Source organism: Typopeltis vanoorti, chromosome 21, assembly GCF_054136105.1.
Source record: "Typopeltis vanoorti isolate ZY-2024b chromosome 21, IOZ_Tvanoo_1.0, whole genome shotgun sequence".
In the NCBI taxonomy this organism is placed as follows: Eukaryota; Metazoa; Arthropoda; class Arachnida; order Uropygi; family Thelyphonidae; genus Typopeltis; species Typopeltis vanoorti.
The window spans coordinates 700,771-724,458 of NC_143569.1; the positions used below are offsets into that span (position 1 = coordinate 700,771).

Consider the following 23,688-nt stretch of genomic DNA (forward strand, 5'->3'; position numbering starts at 1 on the left):
TATCATCTGATCAAATTCCTGACCATGTGAAATCAAGAAGCGTACAGGATAGTATAATAATATGAACATAACAACTTGACATTTTTGCTAATTTCCTATTGTATTTTCATCCAAATTAATCCGCTAACTATCAGGACTTTAGTATTATCCAATCCCATATTTCGCTTCCATTTTTCTTCGAAGAAGCAATTATATTACCTCAATTGCTTTAGTATTCCAATTAAACTACAGGTTCACTCCTGAACGGTTCCCCACAACAAACGTGCTATCTCACTGAATTAATACAGGCCCAAAGGCACATGAATCATACACAACAACTCGCAAATTCGTAGCACAATTGCTGATTTAGAGTGGATGTATATGAATAACTCAGAAATGTTCACTCTAATCAAAAATTTCTAGTCAGTAACATCGCATTCTACAAGAAATTTATTTTTCAATGGTCTCTGCCCTCTCTCTCTCTCTCTCTCTCTCTCTCTCTCTTCCTCCCATAATTGCCAGAAAAGGTTGGTAGAACCTCTGCTACTAATGGCTCATGCAACAAGTTAAACAAGTTTGAGCGTGTTTAGTAGTTGGAAGGGGACAATCGTTCGATGCTATTGGCACACTCTCCCTCGATGAGTCTTTGGACTCCCTGGAGGTGTCAAATATTAATAATAATAATAATAAAATTAATAATAATTAAACAAATTATTAATGCAAACATTTATTTGGCTAATGCAGTATTTTACGTAACGAATTGTAAGGGGAATCATCCATATCATTCCCGATGATTATGGGAATCCATATGATTCCCATATTCCCTCCAGATGAGGGAATATGGGAATCGCCCATATTTCCTCATCTTTGAGGGAATACGGGCGACTTTATTGTCGATAGGATTGAAACAGCCTTCCTGTATCCCCCCCTCCCATCGCCAGTAGTGTTACCTAGTGGTACATTGCTGGTGCTTAAGACAAAAGAAGCCCCAGAGATGAATCACAGGTAACATGAAGCTAATGTCTCAAACAAGGCGTCCAAGGGTACTAAGCCTCCTGGACCACTTACAGCAACTATGATGAATACAAAACTTAAAACTTTCCATGTCGATCGTCGCCCGGATAACAAAGATAGTGTTGCTTGTTTGGGTGGAGGGCAAACATCGAAAAATAAGTTAGAATCCCCTGAACAACACTCTCTCTCTCTCAAGATATGTTCCATAAACGTAGCACTATCTAAATCCAAAGCCGAAGTCATCCGCAAAATAGCCAAAGACAAAGCAGTTGACACCTTGGCTCTCCAGGAAACCCATGTGCCTGACACAGCCCTCAATAGACTTAAGATCCCATCCCTAATTCTCGTGTCTTATAACTGCCATCCTAAGCATGGCCTGGGAACCTACAACCGGCCTGGCCTCAAGGGCATAACCTAATGTGTACCTGATGCAGAATACTCCATAGATATTAAAGTTCAAAATACCACAATCTGCAATGTCTACAAACCACCATCGCAATCCAGGCCTGATTAGATGGACTGGCCACCAACTCCTCCTATCTATGTTGGTGACTTCAACTCTCATGACACCATGTGGAGCTGTTCCTCTAACAACCAGGATGGTAATAATCTAGTTAACTGGATTGATACATATAACCTGTATTTGATTTACAATACCGAGAAGGAAGGCATTTTCCATTCAGCCGGATGAAACAGAACCTACACCCCAGATCTGTACATAGTCTCTAAAGACTCTGAAAACCACCCTCTTGCAACAATCAGAACCATCCTCAACAGATTCCCTAATAGTCAGCATTGCCCTGCACTAATGGATACAGGCACATCAGCAGAACACCAATCGCTAGATGGAACCTTCGCAAATCCAACTTGAATGCATTTCAGAAACAAATCGAGCAAACCATTAGAGCAATTCCACCCACTCCTAATTGCTATCCAAGATTTGTTAAACTAATCAAAACTGCAGTTAAAGCCTATATTCCTAGAGGCTATATTCCTCTGTATTCCTATATTCCTATATTCCTCAGTTTCTCAAAGTCCATGCTGGAGTAGAGAAACTGAGGAACTTTTAGCCAAATATGAAGTGACTGAAGACCCAACTGTTGCTAAGGAGCTCATAGCAACGCTGGCTAAAAACAGAAAGGAAAGATGGATCTCAACCATTCATGAACTCGATTTCACCACATCACTTCTGAGAAAATTAGGAGCAGAACCAACAACACACAAAACAACAGAGATAACTCCTGATCAAATGGCTAATAATTTATTGAAAATCTCCAAGATACGTCAAAGCTCTATCAGCAAAATTACTGTGCAATCCTCCATCAGACAAATCCTGAAGATGGGGCCCAAACTTCCTGAACTTGTATATCCAGTATCTCGGGAACAGGTACAGGTAGCCTTAAAATTCATCAAGAATGGCATGACTGCAGGAGTGGATGGTGTCCTCCCTGATTTTCTAAAACATCTCGGTGAACAAGGCCAAACATGGCTGGCTGCTCTTTCTCAGAAATTATAATGATGGAAAATTACCAAATCTGTGGTTGGAAGCAAAAATAATTGTCGTGCCCAAACCAGGGAAAGATCCAAATGATGTGAAAGATCTCCTTGCTTTGCTCCACCTTTAAGCTCTTTGAAAGAATTCTCCTTAAAAGAATTTCACCACTCATCGAAAGAGCACTCCCAATTGAACAAGCTGGCTTCAGGCCGGGAAGAAGCTGCTGTGACCAGATTCTGGCCCTGACAACACAGATTAAAGCAGGCTTCCAGAAAAAAATTAAATCTGGAGCCACTTTCATTGACCTAAATCAGCTTATGACACAGTCTGGATCAGGGGCCACCTCATAAAGCTAGAAAATATTATTAGGTTCAAAAAACTTTCCAGATTTTTGAACCCATGCTCTCCAACAGAAAGATCTGGGTCCATATTGGCAGAAAAAAAGAGCAGGTCCAGATTCCTTCACTATGGCCTTCCACAGAGTTCTGTGTTATCCCCTTTACTTTTTAAGATCTATGTGTATGACTTACCACATACCAGCTCAAGCAAGTATATGTACGCTGATGACCTAGCGATCCTACATCAATCTACCCCCCCCCTTTGCCAACCTGGAATCAAACTTGAACACAGACCTGAACATCCTGGAAGAGTACTTCAAGCAGTGGTACTTGAAGCAAAGTCCAACAAAAACTGTGTCTGCAGTATTTCACATGCAGACACCTGAACAATGCATAGGCGAATCGACACCTCAACCTTTCTTTCTCTGGGAAAATGGTAGAACACGAGCCTTACCCAAAATACCTTGGAGTGAGCCTGTACAGAAGCCTAACCTATAAAAGGCACATCACCAACATGTTCAACAAAATTAAAACGAGAAACAATATCATTTCAAGGCTTGCTGGAACAACCTGGGGTTGTGGTGCAGAAGTCCTAAGGTCTTCTGCACTAGCCCTCACATTTTCTGCAGCAGAATACTGTGCCCCTTTCTGGGAAAGAAGTACACACATGCTAACATTATAGACACCCAGATAAACTCCCATGCACAAAATTAGTGGGACAGTGAGAAGCACCCCTCTCTCCTCGCTGCCTGTCCTATCTAACATTGCTTCACCAAACATACGGAGAAGACAAGCCTCGATTAAAGAATTTAATAAAGCAAAGGGTAACCCACTCTTACCCTTGAACCAGACGCTCATAAATCTACATAGTCTTCGCCTAACATCTAAAAAGCCTTTCTGGTCCATGGATGAACTCTCTTCAGCTGCCCTGCCATCAACACCTGACATATGGAGAGAATACTGGTCCAACAATCTCCCAACAAACGGCTTCCTGGTAGAAGATTCCTGTGCTCTGTAGCCTGGCTTTGCTCTTCCTAGGAGGATTTGGTCATCAATCAACAGGATCAGAACTAACTAGGGCAGATGTGGCTACCTACTACAAAATGGGGGCTGTTAGACCACCCTTATTGTGATTGTTCTCCCGTGGCTCAGACGATTACTCATATTGTGAAAGACTGCCCACGGCTCCAATTTCACGGTGGTAGACTACAGGATATCCACAAAGTGACGGATGCGGCCTTGGATTGATTTTCCAGACTGGACATTGACCTGCAGCTGTTCTGTATTCCTTTTGCCATAAGAATAAATAAATAAATAAATTGCCAGAATGTTGCCGTTGGTTATAAAATCGTTTCTAAAATTCTTCACAGATAAGTGATCGCTGAACTTCTCTACTTCTTCATGATTTTCCTCTTCCAAGAAGATTGCTATTTCGTCTTCTCTTAATTCGTAAACACGTTGTAAACTTTTTCCCCGTGATAACAATCTAGTCTCGCAGTAAAATATTAACGCTGAATGTTCTGCTCCAGCCATGTCACTTGATTTTAAGGGTCTCATTTTTATATTCCCCGCGATTATAATTGTTGCACAATGCTTAGACTAGGACTCATTTCCTTTGCAGCAAGAGCTTCTCTGTGAGTCATGCAATGTGTCAAAATACATTGTGGGGAATTTTTCTCGCGCAAGGGCTTGTAAACTTTTAAACCTTCCGGACAAAACTCGAGTACCATCAGTGCAAATTCCAACACAATTTTTCCACTGTATTATGTTTGCCTTACATATAAAATCGTCCAATATTTTGAATAATTAAGGTGCTGTGACTCTTCTTTCTATTGTTTTACAGAATAATAACTTTCAACTTCTGATAATCCATCGCAAAATCGCACATGAGCAATTAAATGGCAATCCTAGTTGCTATTTGTTGCCTAGTCAAGCTGAATTGAGAATGATTGGTCACAAAGATTCGACAAACGTTGCTGCATATCTTCACACATATCACCAATTCGCTGAGCAAAAGTACCATTTGATAGAGGTATGCACTGCACTGTATTTGTTCAGTAAAACTTTCTCCAAGCATAGTTTTCACAATATCGATAGCAGCTGGCAGAATTAGGTCTTCTCAAATAGTGTGGGGATGTATGCACCTATTTATTTTATATGCAAGTTTGTAGGAAGCTAGTAAAGCTTCTTCATTTATAAACAAAGGTTTTTTATTGCTAGATTTTTACTTTTCAAAACATGTCAGTTTGGCAGCAAAGACCTCTCGAGGTCTCTGGCAGCAAACATACTCCTCATGAAGTGTTTTTAAATGTCTTTTAAGTTTATTCGGTTTAATGCTATCAGCCGCCAAAATTTTCGAACGAATAACACACAGTGGTCTTTCTTCATTATTTACCTCAGTCTTTGTAAAACTGAAATCTAAATATTTTCCTGCATACTTTCTTGATTTTACTTTCAGAGTGAGCCTGGTTGGTCGAGTGGTTAGCGAATCCGCTCTCCAGCCAAAAAGCTGGAGAGCGAATCCCGCGTGGGCATGGCTGTTTGTGATTGTTTGTGAAAATACTAGTAGTGGCGATGGGCAGTAGATGGCGTTGGTGTAGATGATGGTAGTTGCTGGTTGGTGAATTGGGTAGTGGAGATAGCTGTAGAGTTTGTGACCTCCATCGATGAGTCTTAGGACTCCGTGGAGATGTCATGTAACAATAATAATAATTATAATTATAATAGGGGTCCGACAGGGATGTCCCCTCTCAGCAACTCTTTTTAATAAGTAATTAAATGAAATAATAATAAAATGGAATAAAAATTTACATCAAGGAATTAAACCTTCTCCTACAGTAAACTTAAACAATCTCCTCTTTGCCGACGACCAAATAATAATTACAAATTCTGAAGATAAACTACAGAAAGCTATTTTAGATCTAAATGAGATATCCAAAGATTATGGTATGATAATATCAACAGAAAAATCAAAAACTATGGCCTTTAAAGGACAAGATCCAGCAAGAACTAAAATAGTAATAGATAACAAGATCTTAGAACAGGTGAATTCATTTACCTACCTAGGATATACGATCACATATGAAAATGAAAAAGATACAAACGTAAAAATTGCAAAATATTTTAAAATAATAGGTGTAATTAACTCTATATTTAAACCAAACCTAGTTCAAAAACAAACCAGACTAAAAGTATACAATACATTAGCCCTACCAGTCTTAATGTATGGAAGCGAAATCTGGACAATTAAACAAAAAGACAAACAAAGATTAACAACAGCAGAAATGAAGTTTATGAGAAAAACTGCAAAGTATACCCTGTTTGATCACAAAAGAAATGAAGAAATTATGAAATAATTAAACTAAGAACCAGTAATAGAAAAAATTAAAAAATATAAACATAAATGGATGGAACACGTTCAAAGAATGAAAACAGAAATATTACCAAAACAAGCCATTAGGAAAAAGAATACCAGGACGTCCTCTTAAACGATTCAACGATGACTTCTGAGGTCAGAACAGCCCATGCTAGGCCTAAATCCTTGATATGCATGATGATGATGATAATTATAATAATATTCTGTGAACTTGAATTTGTTGACATCGACGCTTCACATTCGTCAAATGGCCCTGCTTGCGTCCAATTAAAAATTTAGCCATTTTTCTCCAAAAGATTATTTTTATACCTTGTATCACAGTCATTGCGAATAGGAGTAAAATAACTTCCGACCATCGACTTCTCAATGTTGGTCACTGTGGCAGTGTTACTGCCGTCCTGCCATTTCAAGCCTTATTTATATTCGTAGATATACTTCCAGGACATTCGAGACTTTCCGTGATGAAATTGGAAAGTTTCCTAAAGGCTGATACAATTCAACGGTCTGTGCAGTGATGCCAAATCTATATAATTTTCGAAAGATTTGATGATGTATTTAAATTTCTATGAATATTTAAACATTTTAATTAATTCCCAGTTTTTTTTTTTTGATAACTTTCATGGGTTTTGTCAGTGTCTCAACACAAGAATTGCAAGGGGGGGGGGGCGCTACAAAAACTAATTGGTGCACACATGAGTCTCCATAGCTCAGTTAGTATATACGAAACCCTTTGGTCAGAAATACCTGGGTTCGATTCCCGTCAATGACGTAAGGAACCTTTATCTGGTCTCTTTTGACTAAAGGTGAGTTAGCCGGTCTCATACGGATGTGGGGGGGGTTAACCCAGAAACTCGGATTTTTCGTCTCCAGAAATGTCTGACCGGCCCCCGTGAACACATGCTTCTGCAGACATAGGACACCTTCAGGAATAAGGAGTAACCAATCTATTCGGTAGGATTTCGGTTCCGAATACGTACACGGTAAAATGTGTAGGTATACGCTAGAGCGTAAATTAGGATAGGATAAGAGAGGATAGGGGCACACATGAAAGAAGGTTGAGAAACACTGACTTAAAGCTTTAAGAGACCATCTCAGCTGAAGATGAATTTTCTGGTCTCATACGGCTGTGGAAGGGTTTCATCCTTGGAAGCGTGCTTGTTTATTATTATTATCATCATCATCACACAGACCAAATGGCCGAAGAATACATGTATTTAGCATACATAGTATAACCTATCATAAGTAGATAGGACCGACCTTCCTATCATATAACATTAATTTGGTTTTCAGAAAGCCAAGTTATTTCGCGGTGACAGGCAATCGAGCTAATAAGTCAAATGGTAAATAATTTCATGCATATTTATTTTTAAAAATTGTAAAACAAAAAAACAAAAAAACAAAAAAAAAAAGAAAACTGTTTCTGAAGTACATTCAAATGCATATTTTGAATTAATTGATGAAAAGTATTGATTTTATTGCAACAACACTTTTAACTAACTTTTCTGCACCACTATTTTATTGGAATCCTTAATTCTTATTTCTTTTTTTTTATTATTATTTTCGTCTCTACATCATTTGGACAAATTTGCGCAAATCTTTACATGCTGTTTATCGCTTGTAATGACAGTAATTCGGAAGTTCAACGTGCTTACGATCGCTTAGTTGTGTCTGGATAATACACTAGTGTACCTCCATCTTGAGTCTGCCTTTACGAGTGCGTAATGGGTGGGTTGTGGATTTCGTTATTTGCCTCGTTACCGACAGGTACTATTTTAGATTTCAGTATTATTGTTGCTTAAATGAACTTTCCTAACAAGAGTGGAATCTATTTTAAGGCATTTGAATCTTTGATTTTTAGCAAAAAGTGTTTAAAAATCGTCAAACCGGGCTATTGAGTAATAAGTTGAACGCCAGTGTGAGGTTCGGGCCGCACGCTGTGTACGTGTATACTTCGAGGCCGGACCAATGGGAAAATGCCATTACCGCGGTCCCAAACATGACGTCGCCATGTTCCTTGGACTACAAGTTGCTGTAATTTAGCATTACTTTTACATTATCCAAATTGTTCGCGTCGATATTATTTTACAGTTTGTTAGTCAAGTAGTAGAAGTATATGTATACATATATACACATACATTTATTTATTTATATTCGCAACCTAAAATCAGTTGACGATGAAATCACTAGGTACATTTTTAAAGCGCAGCCGGATAGTTAAATTGCTTTCAGCCTCCGGTGTTTCAAGTTCTGCAATTATAACGTAGGATTCTCTTAAAGAAATACTATCGACATGATTTTTCATGTAATTGCAAGTCCATCATATTATGCGGGTGCTTATCAGCTCAACATACGATAAATAAATTATATCAGGATTAGTGTTGAACTTTTGGGACATATGTATGCTAATATCAAAACGATATAGTGCTACCAAGAAAATTGTAGCTAGCAATTTTGTGTATAATTTCACAAAATACATTGTGATATTGTCGTTCGGCCTTCACAGAATATGGGTGGCGTGTTTAGCTACCCACACATTTTATTAACGCTTAGCTTTCTTGCCTATTCGGTTCATGCTAAATTATACAGTTCATATATTCTGTATATTTCATGCCGAGTTATCCCTTCCCTCGCCAACATTTAATCATCTGGTTTTTTAGGTTGTATAGTTGCACGAAAGCAGCATGGGACAGATGAATGTACACAGTTTGGGAATTAATGTACAGTAGTTCTAAATGTTTTTCAAATTGAAAGTGCTGGTTAAAAAAAAAAAAAAAAAAAACGTCGTTTGTTTTTCCTTCCCCTCCATTTGTTATGCTTGTTTCTTTCGTATTTAGTGAATATTTTTATTTTATTTTTTAAATTAAGTCATTATTAAGGTACCTCATAAGGTATTATGAGGGATATGCAAATGAAACCAAAGCATCAATTTAAGAACTATACCTAGATCATCAGATAAAGGAGCCTTCCTTCTGGCAAGGGCAGTAACGTTGTGTGTGTGTGCGTGTGTATATATATATATCAGTGCATTTTAATTTACTATTAGTGATATTGTATTAACATAAGAATCGTACATCGATTTCAGAGGAAGTTCTTTATTGGGGGGGGGGGGAAGGAGTGACTGTTTATCCTTAAGTTAAATTACAATTTATCCAAATTAGAACCCTTTGCAATTTACAAGCTGAAAAGCGAACAAGTTTATCTGAATTTTTTTGCAGTTGCCTTTGGTTAACTTCTGTTTCACTTTGTGCTTGCATTTGTTAGCTGAGTAAATGGCTTATCCTTTAATTTTCTGTGCTGGAGTGTCTTAAGCACCTTTCTTTTTCCTCTTCTCTGTATGATGTGACAGTTGATTCATTTGTAAACACTATACTCCTTTCAGAACCAGTGTAACATATAAATAAATATTTACAATAACTTTTTTTTTAAATTCTGATTTCCACATTTTATTTTATTTTATTTTTCCATATGGGGAAAAAATAAATCTGTCATTCATTTCCCAATAAAGCTTGATCTCTGTTTTGCATGAAAAGAATCCACAGTGCCAAATTCCTTTTTTTGAATTTTAAATTATTATTGTGAATAAGCAGGTTTAGTCTTGCTATAATGAGAACTTCATGTTTCTCTAGGTGTAACAATACTACGTTGTTCCCATCTCAAAACATCAGACCTTTCTCTCTTACTCCAGAAATTGCTTTTCATTTAAACATCTGCTTAACCTTGCAAATCTAATACCTCAAGTCTGCTATAGTATGCTACTGCTGCAGATAAGCTGTTGAAACATTAAAAAGATCTGTCATTTGAGGGATAGCAGTTAGATCAATTAATAATTCCTCTCTCTTACCAACTGTCCTTTATTTGTATGCAAGATGTTCTTGTGTTTCTACTTTTGATTCCTGTATAAACATTCATTCCATACTTGCAGCTATACTTGCTCGTCTCTCAAATCTTGTTAAAATTCAAGCAGCATCAGTTTTCAGTTCAGGTTATTACCAGAGACCACCAGAAAGTTGGGGACTTACATATATACATACACATATATATATTATAATTCATATTTACTCGGTGAAAATGATATGAAAATTAAAAAGTTTGAATGACTAAACACCGAGAATAGTAAAGAATGGGATTTAATAGGAACACTACTAGTTTCGTTGATAAAACAACTTCTTCAGGTGTTAAACTACAAAGAATTATATACACAAAAAACTACAGAAACATTACATAATAACGACAACAGATCTATTATAAACTGTAGTATACACCTTAAACTGGATTACGTGCTATAGTTCCAGCTGTATGTAACTGCATGTGAGAGATATCGCGAGAGTGCCAGTACTGGATAGCAGAAATGTGCGTATCAGATAAATTGTAGCTGAGGCTATAATAAGCGAGCTAGCGCTCTCTCCAGCCATGTCCTTTTCTCAATAAACTCCAACAAAGGCTGACAACATCTTATAGACTGGTCTCAAACTTCAAACATAAGTGTTATAATGAACTTGAGAGACGTATTCTTGAATCCAAAGAAATTTCATTCGATTCAACCCACCTGAATAATAGCTTCAGCTACAATTTATCTGATATACACATTTCTGCTATCCAGTACTGGTGCTCTCGCGATATTTCTCACATGCAGTTACATACAGCTGGAACTATAGCACATAATCCAGTTTAAACTGTACTACAGTTTATAATAGATCTGTTGTCGTTATTATGTAATGTTTCTGTAGTTTTTTGTGTATATAATTTTTTGTAGTTGGACACCTGAAGAAGTTGTTTTATCAACGAAACTAGTAGTGTTCTTATTAAATCCCACACACACACACACACACACACATATATATATATGCCCCCGCACATGAGAGGTCCACAACCTGTAATATGTCAGGTGCATGGACTGTGAGGGAAGCCACATCGCCCATACCAGCCTATATAATTCTTGCAAGCTTCTTGTCTCATGAAAAACGTTCTCAACACTTTTCCAAGCACATTTGAAGATGTGACATTTGACTTCATTTGGAAGACCTGGGTTTGAATCTTGCGTATGATTCACGTGAGGTACTCTTTCCTTCTCAATAACTTGCTGATAACCTTCCTCACATTCTTCTGTGATTTTGTGAGAACAAAATCATTTGTTCCCACAACTAGTAGCTCTAGTTTGTTTACTTTTCATATATAAACATCAGTCACTCCTGTGGAAGACAGACCTTGTGAGACCTCTCATTACTTTAATAATGGAGTTAGTTAATCTCACATGGAATAGCTTGATTTTCATCCAGGTAAACAGGCTGGAGATTAGATGCACTTAACAGACATAATATGCTGGCCTCATTGCTTCAATTACTTTGTTCATAATTTCAACTGCCTCCACTTGATAGATTTTTCAAGAACCTACAATCTGTAAGCATTAGAAACCAATAGCTTTTCTGGATGATCCCTCTCCTGTGAAATTGCTGTGTTATTGATTTGGAGAATTTGCAAATGGGAATGCAATGCAAGAAAAAAAATCTTGTAAACTTGCCAACAAAGTAAAGTAGAAATTTGGGAAGTTTTGATATGCTAGCAATTGAACTATGAAATGGAAAAGTTAGTCTGCTAACAAACTCATTTCAGAAGACCAAATTTTCATTTATATCTTGTTTGAAAAAAAAAAATCAAAATATAAATATATCAGAAATAAGGGTGCCAAGTTTGTGTCATTGAAATCAGGATGGGTTATTGGTATAAGCAATACACTAGTAACTGAAGTTAGTATGCAGATAGGACTGGAATAATATAGTTGTGCTGGAAAATAGGAAGGAAACAATGCAGTTTGGAGGGTGGGAGAAGGGCATAGCACTGTTAAGTGAGAGCAGAGATATTTATATTATTCAGGATGAAAGTGGAAAATGAGAATACATATATGATTGCTTTAAGGCTGAGAATGTAAAGTGAGCATGAAATGTTTAGATGAATTAGTCAGAGTAAAATGAGGGGATATTAATTTTTGGATTACCTTTTAGAAATGTAATTATGAGAACAAGATAAGTTATGGAAGAAGAGAGAATTTCTAGATATCTGATTGATAACTACCTTAGTCATCATGTGATGTAAGCAAGAAGATGTTTTTGTGTGTCTATGAGGTTATCATCAGATTTGGTGATAACCTCATAGAATTGTGAATTGGTCATAAACTTTAATAATTAATATTGAAATGCGTGAGGTACTGCTGTTGAGGCAGAGCAAAATACGGCTTTGGTGAAGAGGTAATATATGGATATATAAGGGACGGGCAATTATAGAATGGGCTGTCAATTACCTGTATCAATACTATGAAAAAGATAGATTTATAAGAGGACATACAACCAAGAGTCAGATAAAGAAAGATGGTAGGAGTGAAATTAGGAACTAGTGTGACAGTGTTTTGGAAGAGATCTAAGATGACAGGTGCATGAAAGATATAAAATTCAGGCTAGTAAATTGACAAGTATGCTTAGGAAAGAAAAAACACTTATACAGTGTTTTTTCATTTGACGTTTTCCTACAGTTTTGACACTGTAGGAAAATGTCAAAACTACCTAAGGAAATCAAAAGATTGCAGAAGGGTGACACTAGTGGAAGTGTGGTGATGGCAGAGTGACCATGTCATAGGATGTGGTGGATTGATTCAATAAGGACACTCATATAAATGATGCTATACTCTACTTCTACTACTACTACTTGTGTTTCAAGAAGTAGTAAAAGTGAGTGTATAGTTATTGAGGTATTGAGTACATTAGATTAATGAGGCTATGGGATTGGATGAATTGGGTTTTTGGGAATGTCCAGAAGAGCTCATTGTGCCCTATTAAACTTAGATGTTTAATCTGTCTTGTAATGGGGAGAATTAAAAAATAATGGAAAATATAACAAAATAGGTCCTTTGTATGAAAATGAGAGACATGCTTTCAATGATTGAACCATTTGTACATGTGCAGTTGTTATGATTAACAGTAATGGAGAAATATGTTAATAATGGAGTACAGGTTTTTGTTGGCATTCTGTATAATTGATAGCACAGTTGGAAAGGCTCAGTCTTGCTTTGTTAGTACTCTGTTTGCATTTTATGAGAAAGTTAAGAATATTCTTGATAAGAGAAATTCCACTTGTATACATTAATATTTTTGAAATTTATATAGACATCTAACAATTGCTGCATGAGTTGGTCTATAAGGGGTTAGGGGAGATAGAGATCGATTGTAGATTAGTCACGGTTAGGACGTTGGTTGGTTTATTGAGTTTGTCGCTGAAAAAGAGAGTAATCAGTGGCATGCCACAGGATTCTGTGCTTGGCCACTATTGTTCAGTTTATTTGGTAATAACATGAATTTACAAGAGGAAAATCAGTTGTTTGCTTTTGATGCAAAATAAGAAAGTATAACAATTAATATTGATACAAAGTATATTCAGAATGATTGAAATAATTTTTAACTTCAATAGATGTATGAGATTGTTATTACAATATTAATAAACTTTTGATAAGAACACTAATTGATCAAACCACACATGGACTTTAACTGCAGATTTGATCAGAAAGTCAGTTTTTTTTTATTTTATTATTATTAGTCACCTTCATGGAGTCCAAAGACTCATCGAGGGAGGGTATCTACTCTACAACTCTGCTTCCAGCACTCACAATCCACCAACTGACCACAACTACACCAACGCCATCTGCTGACCACCACCACTAATATTTCCACAGACAGTCACCAACATCCATGCCCATGGCGGGATTCGAACCCGCAGCTTCTTGACTGGAGAGCGGACACGCTAACCACTCGGCCATCCACTAATCCAATATCCAAACCTATATGTTGCAACATAAAACCAACTTGTCATTTTGGCACCCTGTCAAATGCCTTTGCAAAATCTAAAATGACTATGTATTATTCTGGTAAAAGGACCAGATTACTAACACATCCATGCTGGCCTGCATAAATAATATTGCCCCCATCTTTCCTATTCTGTATTTGAGTTTATACCAGTTTCTTCAAAATCTTAACAACTACAAACTGAAGAAATACAAACTGACCTACAGTTAGATACTTCCATTCTATCACCTTTATGTGTTGGAACTATCTTACCCTCCTTCCACTCTCTATAGCTTCCCCCATTACAAAATTCTCATTAAACAATCAGGATAAAACAAGTGGTGAAATTCTATTTTGACCCCCCCCCTCTGTCGTAATTGCATTTAGTGTATTCAATATTTGGAATACATCCACTTCTTACATTTCACCACTCCTTAACCCTATAGGAATAAAGCTTGTCTACCAGGATGGAACAGTCTAATAAAGTGATCTTTAAATAGCTTAACCACGTCATCTGCATTGGTCATCTGAGACTCTTCTCCATCTAGCAAGGTAATCTGTCCACAATCATTTTTACCCTCCCACTTGCCACATAGCAAAAAAAAAAAAAAAAAAAAAAAAGAAAAGAAAAGAAAAAGAGGATTTTCCTTGTGCAGTGCTAATCTCTTGAATTTTAATTTTCCCTTCTTTACTATACTAGTTACATTCTCAGTCTGAGCCTTATATTTCTCATGGAATTTTCCACCTCTCTTTATATGCCTTCCATAATCTCTTTTTCATCTGCATTCCCTCTGTAGTTTCTCTAGTTATCCATTTGACTGCAAATCACTTTTATCTTTTTAATTTGGGTATACATTCTGCCATTGTTCAAAATTATTTTTCTTAAATATCTCCCATACTACTGACCTCTCTTCCTTAATGTACTTTCATCCATTGTACTGCTACAAGCTGGTTTCAAAGTCTATGTTAGTTTCGTGCTTTATAATTCGACATACATTCCTTCTGTTTTGATATTTCCACGTCTTCTATTCATCCTCCAAGACAGGACTACATGTTCATTCTCACCAGCCGGAGCTAGCATGACATCTGGTGCTTTGACCAAATCCAAACTTGTAGATCCTCGTGTTCCCACCACCACCACATGTTGCCTAAGGCAGTTGTCCCTCAAGAAATCCAAAAATTCATTTCTTCTTCTTCCTAACATGGAATTTAGGCCAAGTGGCCTGTTCCGGCCTCATGCCATCTCTTTCTTGGTCTTCCAATTCTTCTTTTTCCACTTATTTTGTATCTGTATAATATTTTTGGTAGTCTGCTGTTGTCCATTCGATTTAAATATTCTAGTCATTTTTGTTTATACTGTCTTATATAGTAATTAATTGGTTTTATTTTCAGGGATTGTTAGATTTCTTCATTTGTTTTGTGGTCCTACTTGGTATATCCAGCTGTTTTTCTGAGAAACTTCATTTCTGCTGTTTGAATTCATTTTTCATCTTTCCTTTTTATGACCCATGTTTCACTTCCGTATAGTAGAGTTGGTTTTGACAAGACATTATATGGTCTAATTCTAGTGTGTTTTTGTACTAGGGATGGTTTAACTATATTATTTATTATGCCATTTACTTTGACAAAATTTGATAATTTAGTGTTTATGCCTTTTTCTTCTTCATATGATAGATCACATTCCAAGTATCTGAAAGTGTTTACTTGTTCTAGTATTTTATTATCTATCACTATTTTACTTCTTATTGGGTTTTCTCCTTTGAATGCCATTATTTTTGTTTTTTTTCTTTAGATATTGTCATTATATTGTTTTGAGATATCATTTAATGATTTTAATGATCTTTGTGAATAATCTTCTGATGTAGCTAATACTATTTGATCATCTGCAAATAGTAGTGAATCTGTCTTCATTTGCAGGGTCATTTGTATACCAAATGGGTTATACTGTTTCCAGATTGTTATAATTTTATTTATATATATATTGAAAAGTAGAGGTGAGAGGGGTACATCCTTGTTGTACTCCTCTTGATATATCTTTCCATTCTGAGATGTGTTTTAATTTAACTGCTATTTTATTTTCTGTATATATTTCTTGAATGGATTGTAAAAGTTGGTTTGGTATGTTTAAATCAGTTAATATTTTAAACAATTTTTGTCTACTAATTTTGTCAAAAGCTTTCTCATAATCAATAAATGCCATGTGTGTTTCTTTTTGAAATTCTCTTTTCTATTAATAATTTTAAAGTAAAAATTGGATCTATGTAGGATCGGCCTTTTCAGAAACCATTTTGTTCTTCTAGTAGTTTGTCCTCTTATTTTCATTTCATAAAAATTCATTTCCTTTAGTACTGAATGCTGTCTCATCTTTTCAGTTTATATTTGCTGTAGTTGAAGAGCTATGCTACGATCTGCACTGATTTGTTTATTAGGGTTCCTTTAGTATCTGCTGGCAGTGATATCACAAAGATTCAAGGATTGCACAGAAAAGTCAGAAGAGCCATCAGGCAGGATAATGAAAAGTTTTATTCTACTAAATGTGAGGAGATAGAGTTCCAGATGAGGAAACATAATTATAAAAAGATGTTCCATTTAGTTAATGACCTTAAATAGATTTAAACCCAAATTCAATGTCATCAAAGACAGGAATGGCGTAGTACTAACAGTAGTACTAAAGAAGAACTGGAAATCAAAATCAGATGGGAATAATACTGTGAGGAACTGTACAAAGAGGATGAAGAAAATTTGGAGGAGCCCTCTCACCAGGAAAATTTCAATTTAGAACCTCCTCCACTCAGGCATTATGTTGAAAGAACAGTTAAACAGCTTAATATCAATATGGCCCCTGGTGCAGATGCAATCCCAGCAGATTAATTAAGGCTACAGAGGATGGAGCAATAAGAGTGTTTCATAGATTGCTTACAGAGATAGGATCATGGCCTAGAAACTGGAAGAAGTCTGTTTTCATACCACTACATAAGAAGGGAGATATGAAGGATTGCAAGAACTATTAGTTTAATATCTCATGCAAACAAGATTTTATTAAAGATCATTCTAAATAGGATGGCCAAAGTTGAGGCAGAGATGCATGAGGAACAAGTAGGTTTTAGGAAAGGTAAGGATACCAGAGATCAGATCCTTTGCCTTAGACACATCATAGAAAAGTATGAAGTATTTAGACTCACTATGATAATGTGTTTCAAAGACTATTCTAAAGGTTTTAATTGTGTTCAGCCATGTGAAACTGTTGGAAATAATGAAAAATATGGATTTTCCTCAGCACACTATAAGGCTAATAGCTAACTTGTACATTAAGCAAGAGGCTATGGTAAGAACAAATGTTGAATTAACTGATTGCCTTCAGGTTGAAAAGGGAGTTATACAATGATGTCTACTTCCTCCTCCTCATTTGTGTAGTATCTATGCTGAGGACATGATGCATGTAGTATTGGATTAACTAGACAGGAATTAGGATGGGTGGTAGATTGATGAGTAATCTGAGGTATGCTGATAATACAGTACTCCTCTGTAATGACAAAGAAGAACTAGGACAAATTCTTGACAGTTAACAAGATCAGTAAGAACAGAGGACTTTAGCTTGATCCTAGCAAGACAGAGATTTCAAAGGAAATACAGACAGGGAAGCTCCTGAGAAACAAGTGTATCTTAATGGAGAAAGAACTGAGGAAGTCTGCAAGTTCAAGTACCTAGGATCCATTATTAATGTGAAGAATTGCTGTTCAGAAGACATTAGAAGAAGATTAGGAATGTCTCGAACAACAGTCGGAGACGTGTCTAAAATCTGGAAGGATGGATCTATCTCATCAGGAGCAAAGTTGAGGATTTTGGATGCAGCTGTTTTTCTAACAGCAACTTATGGTGAGACTTGAAACCTAAAAGTCTGATAGGAAAAGGATAGCTGCATTTGAGATGTGGTGTTACAGAAGGCTGTTGAGTGAAATGAATGAAAGCTAGAAAGGATCGATAGAACTTTTAGGCTAGTTATGGATATTGACAGAAGAAAGTTGAAATACTTTAGACACATTGATAAGGTGGAAGGACTTCTCAGAACAGTAATAGATTGTAAAGTTCTTGGAAAAAGAGGAAGGGGAAAATCGTCAGTGAGATAGATGGATGGATGGTGTCTCTGGTGCAACTGACCTCCAGAAAAGCAAACAACAGGACCATGTGGCGAGGACTGGTGTGTGGCACATCACAGAGCATCTGAGTGACCATACAGCATCTGCTGATGTCCAATGAACAGATGGATGGCAGTGATCTGTTAATGCATTTCAGAACTAAGTTAAAAATTTTTGTAGCTATACTATCTCCTTGTTTTAATCCTTGAGTTATTTGATAGGGATCTCTTAAATCATTTTGTATTTTAGCCTGTGCTTCTGAATTTTCCATTGTTAATCTTGTCTGGTATTCCAAAGTGTATCATAATCACATATAAATTTTTCTCTATTAATGCTATAATATGCTTTTCGGAAATCATCCAAAATCTGGTTAATTTTTCTAATAAATAATTGTTTAATTTGTACACTATCTACCAATAATTGTCCAGACACCTCTGTTAATCAATTATGGAGCATTCCAGTTTTCCTACTATCTGGGAAACCTGGAATAGCAGGAGCATTCTTACTATCTGTACACCAGTGTTTAATACATAAGAACTAGTGTACAGATAGTAGGAGCAGTATTTTATCATAGCAGTTGAATACAGGTGGTATGCAACAAAATGTGAACTCATTAACTTTGAGAGAGGTGTCATCGTGGGCTGTCACATTCGTGGCATGTCCATACATGCCATCACTGCTCAGCGGAGCATCACAATCAATGGTTGGCAATATGATCAACAAATGGCGATGTTCTGGCATTACTAGTGTAGGAAAACACTCAAACTGGCTACAATCAGCACAGACCATTTGTGATGAGTTCCAGAGTGCCAGTAAAACAGACCCTGTGATAAGTTCCAGTAATGCCATGGTGAGCACTAATACTGTACAAAAAGAGCTCCATTATTCATAGAAAATCAGTGGCACACAATCCAAACATCACAACAATGAACAAGGCATCTCGTCTGACCCGGTACAAATAGCATGAGAACTATACAATTGACCAATGGAAAATGGTACTCTGGAGCAATGAATCAAGATTCACCTGTTTCCAGTTTGGTTGCAGGATGTGGAAGCAGCCTGTTGAATTCTTGTTACCACAGTGTGTTGTACTCACAGTAAAGTGGATTGCATTCAGCTGGTTTGGAGTGGGACCACTGGTCGTTCCCCATGGCTCCATGAAGGCAGCTCAGTACCTTGATATTCTGAATAATCAGTTGCTGCCTACACTGTAGAGTTTTTATGGAACGGACCCGTGTTACTATCAAGACGACAATGCCCCATGCCACAAGCTGCAGCCATTATGGAATGATATGAAGAGTGGCCTACACAGAGTCCTGACCTCAACCCCATCGAACATCTGTGAGATGAATTCGAGCAGTGATTGTGTTCCAGAGCAGCACATCCTCTGGCACTGAACTCAGTGCTGCTTTGATAGAGGAATGGAGAAAAATTCCACCTGATGTCTGCTGCACATTGGTGAAAAGCCTCCCTCAAAGGGTACAGGAGGTGATCAAAGCCGAAGGCAGACATACCCAGTATTAGGGTTCACATAGTGTTATAATTGATACCACCATGTGGTATTAGGGTTCACATGGTGGTATCAATTATAAGTTGTTAAAGTGTCCGGACAATTATTGGTAGATAGCGTATGTTATGCGATCGGTTGTAGAGTTTCCTTTCGTGAAATCTGCTTGGTAGACACTAGTAATTTTCTGCATATATAGGTTTAATCTGTTCTTTAAAATAGAAATAAATACTTTGTATGTAAACCTTTTTGTTATTCTTTTTATGTATTGGGCAGATCAGCATCTTTCTCCATTCTTTTTGTATTTGTTCTTTCTTTCTTCCGTATGGTTAAAATTCATATATTTTGTCTTATAATTTTTCCTCTGGCTTTTCTTTCTCCTAATGCTGTCAGGCTATCCTGTACTCCTATACTAACTACTCTGGATAGTGGCCCTTCCCATAATTCATAGCATTATACATGTCTACAAGGAAACATGCATTGTATTATGGGATACCATAATACAATGCATGTATTATGGTATCCATATGGTAGCCCAGTCATGAAGTGACTTCATGCACAAACTTTGTTTGTTTACACTTGGATAAAGGATGGAATGAAGAATATAATTTCTTGACAATTTTAATTTTTACATTATGCTTAATCGATGCACCGAGCTATAAGTGCTGGAAAAAGGGGACTATGACTGGTGAACAATATTGCAACAGAGCTCTTCAATTTGATTGTTCCGTGGTACTGTAGCATACAATTCATTTTTATGGATGACATTGTCACACCACATCATACATGATCAGTGGAGATACTTCTAGACACCGAGAATATTAATCAATTCGAGTGGCCAGCACTCGCCCCAGATCTCAACTCCATAGAATACGTTTGGGATACGTTAGGATTGCTGCTCAAAATTCCTCTCCAGAAAACAAGTCTATATCCATTCTCTGAAGGAGGAGTGTGCCAGTTTGCCTTAAGTATTCCTGAATTATGTACTTAGTGCTAAGCATGGCACAACATTGTGAGAGCTGCATCACAGTTTGGGGTGACACATTCGATACTGAAATGTCACCACATAGTTTTCTATAAGCACTATACATTAATTCCTTAACTGCGGCCTTAGGAAATTTGTAACTTTTGCCAAAAGTGTGTTGCAATTTAATTTGTATGAAATTTATAACACATTTTTTATCCCTTTAACATTTTTTGTGTAATATAATTTATTAGTATGCTGGCAAGAAATTTATATCCACACATTTGGCTGTTGTGATGAAAATATTTTCATATTCAGGTAAAAATGTAGTTTGTCCCTAGCTTTTGGACACAAGTGTACTACTTTGTAATGAGTGTTTAAAGGCAACTAATCTTTTATGTATATAGTGAACTATTTGTTTGATGCTTATGGCAGCTCTTTACTGCACAGATTGTGTAATTTATGAACTGTATAGGGTGCTGTTGTTTAAGAAATATTTTAGATATTTTATTTCTATTTAGAGCCATAATAATCGTTATTCCAGGCATTTATGATTTGAATTAAAATGACAATTTTTTTAATATTTTAAGGATGATAAGGGGTAAATTGAATATAATATCTGATATTTTTGGTTTCTGGTGGATTTTAGTTCTAACATGTCGGTTTGTTTTGGTAAGAGTTAAATTTAGAAAATTTAAACAGATCTTTCTTGTCTGTATACAATGTTGAAAAAAAAATTAATCTGATTGTAACAATTTATCTAATAATTGTGATAGTCATAGTTTTTTCCAATACACTGGACATCATCTATGTATCTTTCATAAAGTGTGATATCTGTTGGAAGAGTTAGTATGTTCTCTTGAAAAAGCAAGAAGAATTTCAAAGATTAGAGGAGCAGACCAAAGAATCAGAATTTCCTGCTGAATTGTTAAATATGGTGTCTATACATTTGGAGTATTCCCTACCCCAAAGTTCTCAAGAAATGTTTGATCCATTAACAGCAGTATAGTTTAATGTCCACTCACTGCTCATCAGATCACCACAGTCTTTCATACTGACATTCATGCTGCTTGCATTTTGTATATATGAATATAACATGCATGTCTTCCAATCTGATGTTCATTTGTTTCTCCTCAACTTTGTCCTTCCATATCACCATGTAATTAGTTGAACTGTGTGCGGGATTAACATTAAAAAGGGTGTGGGAGCAAATAGACTGAATGTTCTGCATTGGTTTGCTTGCAAACACATTTTATCTGATCCGGAACAAATTTACCCAGAAACTTAAGATTAAACTAGAATTCAAATAAATGTTTTGATCTTTGTGATATGTCACTGGCATATCACAAAGTGGTAAAAAAAAAACTGGCAGTTGTAAGGCATACTGTATGCATTATAACTGCACATAAAATAGCAGAATAGGTATGTGTAATGGTTAAAATACATGTTGAGACAGAAAAAAAAAATAATTTAAAAGGGTTTGTGATGTGAAAAGATGAAACTAATGCATCAAATAACATGCCATTCTCTGTATTTCAGTGTCTAAAATATTAAATCTATGAAATCAGTTTTATTCTTCTCTGTGTACATTTGTTGTGCTTGATGTCAATGGCATTTATCTTTCAATTGCAATAGTTTGATGCAGGAATCATTGTCTTTAGTTCAGTGCAATGCTTGGTCACTTCTCTTCAGGCACCTGACACAGTGGTCCTAATTTTTTCTGCTATTTTACAAAGAAACTTGTGGATAATTCTGAAAAGCAAAGAGCAACAACCAAACCTTGCATACTAATATTTGGATAGCATATGTGCTGCAGACTGCTGGAAAAAAAACTTCAGAATGACCTGATTGGTGCTATAGATGGAATCAGAGACTATAAAGGTGGTATGAAAGCTAAATGTGTCGATAATTATTTTGAAAAAAGTATTAAATGAAGTCCTGTGGAAATCATGAGTATGTAATTGAATGCTAGAGGTGAAAATTCCATTAGAAACCTTAAAAAAGCAAATTTAATAATTTTATTAAATTTTACGATAAAACTGAATGTAGGAATTTCATTTCCAAATATTCCAGAAAATATTTTAGAGTAAAGCTAAGAAAAATCATTTAAGAGAAAATTGAAATGAACTGGCTCTAGGCTAAATGCAGGTTGCCGACACCATATTTTTTAATATGGTGTCAGTTAAGTCAAGAAATCATGGGAATATGATAATGCTCTTTAAGTTTTGTTGATAAGGTGCCAAGAGAAATGCTATTCAAAATACTAAATCCATGTAGATAGAGCTTTGTACAGAGCAGGGTCCAGCTTATAAGTCAACAGAATTGAAAGAATTGCAGAAGATGGTTAGGTGTAAGCCATAGTTATATGCTGTTTCTGCCATTATTTATAATATATATGGACCATGTTATTAATTACACTGATATTACCTGAAATCCAGGAAAAGACATTAGATTTGATATCAGATTATGCATATTGATTTACTCTCTGCTGATGATATGTTCATTAAACATGCTCCAAGTTCAAGAGTTTTTAACCAAATTAAATAATGTCATAGATGTACTTTATAATGACAAAAACTATGAAAATAGGTAGGATGAGAGAAAATGTCAACTGCAATTTTATCACATTTGTAGAATAAGTTATTACACATCTGAGCTATTTAGGTTCAAATTTCATTCTGGTTGTGAAAATTGACAATACATATTGCCAATGAACTATACAAATTGATAATAGAATAAGTAATTACAGCTGGTTAGGGTTGGAAGCCAGTTGATTGCATTTATGCATAACAAGAAATCAGCCAGACTACTAAGCAGTGTACAAGGTAGTATTCAAATTGTTTTTAACATGCGATCTACAGTTAGTCAAAAGACTTATTGTGGAAAGATGTGGTTATTTCAGTGTTCATCAAACTATGCCTCAGCTGCTACTCTCAAAGCGAAAAAAGAAAAACAGTTCTCGCTAATGTAAATTAAAGATACCAAAAAATTATATACTTGGTTTAATTCTTTATCCAAGTGTAAGCAAACAAAGTTTGCACCTGAAGTATTTT

The 23,688-nt window shown here is 36.1% G+C and overlaps 1 protein-coding gene across 6 annotated transcripts in view; it reads left to right on the plus strand.

Annotated features, from left to right (window-relative positions):
• The window catches only part of LOC150094596 (uncharacterized), a 700,870-nt gene that overhangs the window by 129,880 nt on the left and 547,302 nt on the right, over window positions 1-23,688 (plus strand). Inside the window, exon 1 of one of the 6 annotated variants that reach the window (XM_090411626.1) lies at window positions 7,910-7,966. The exons of 4 other annotated variants lie outside the window; for them this stretch is intronic. The gene's annotated coding sequence lies outside the window, so the exon portion shown is untranslated. Of the gene's footprint in view, window positions 1-7,909; window positions 7,967-23,688 lie in introns of those variants that run through there. One more of the 6 variants, XM_090411627.1, reaches the window with a different exon arrangement.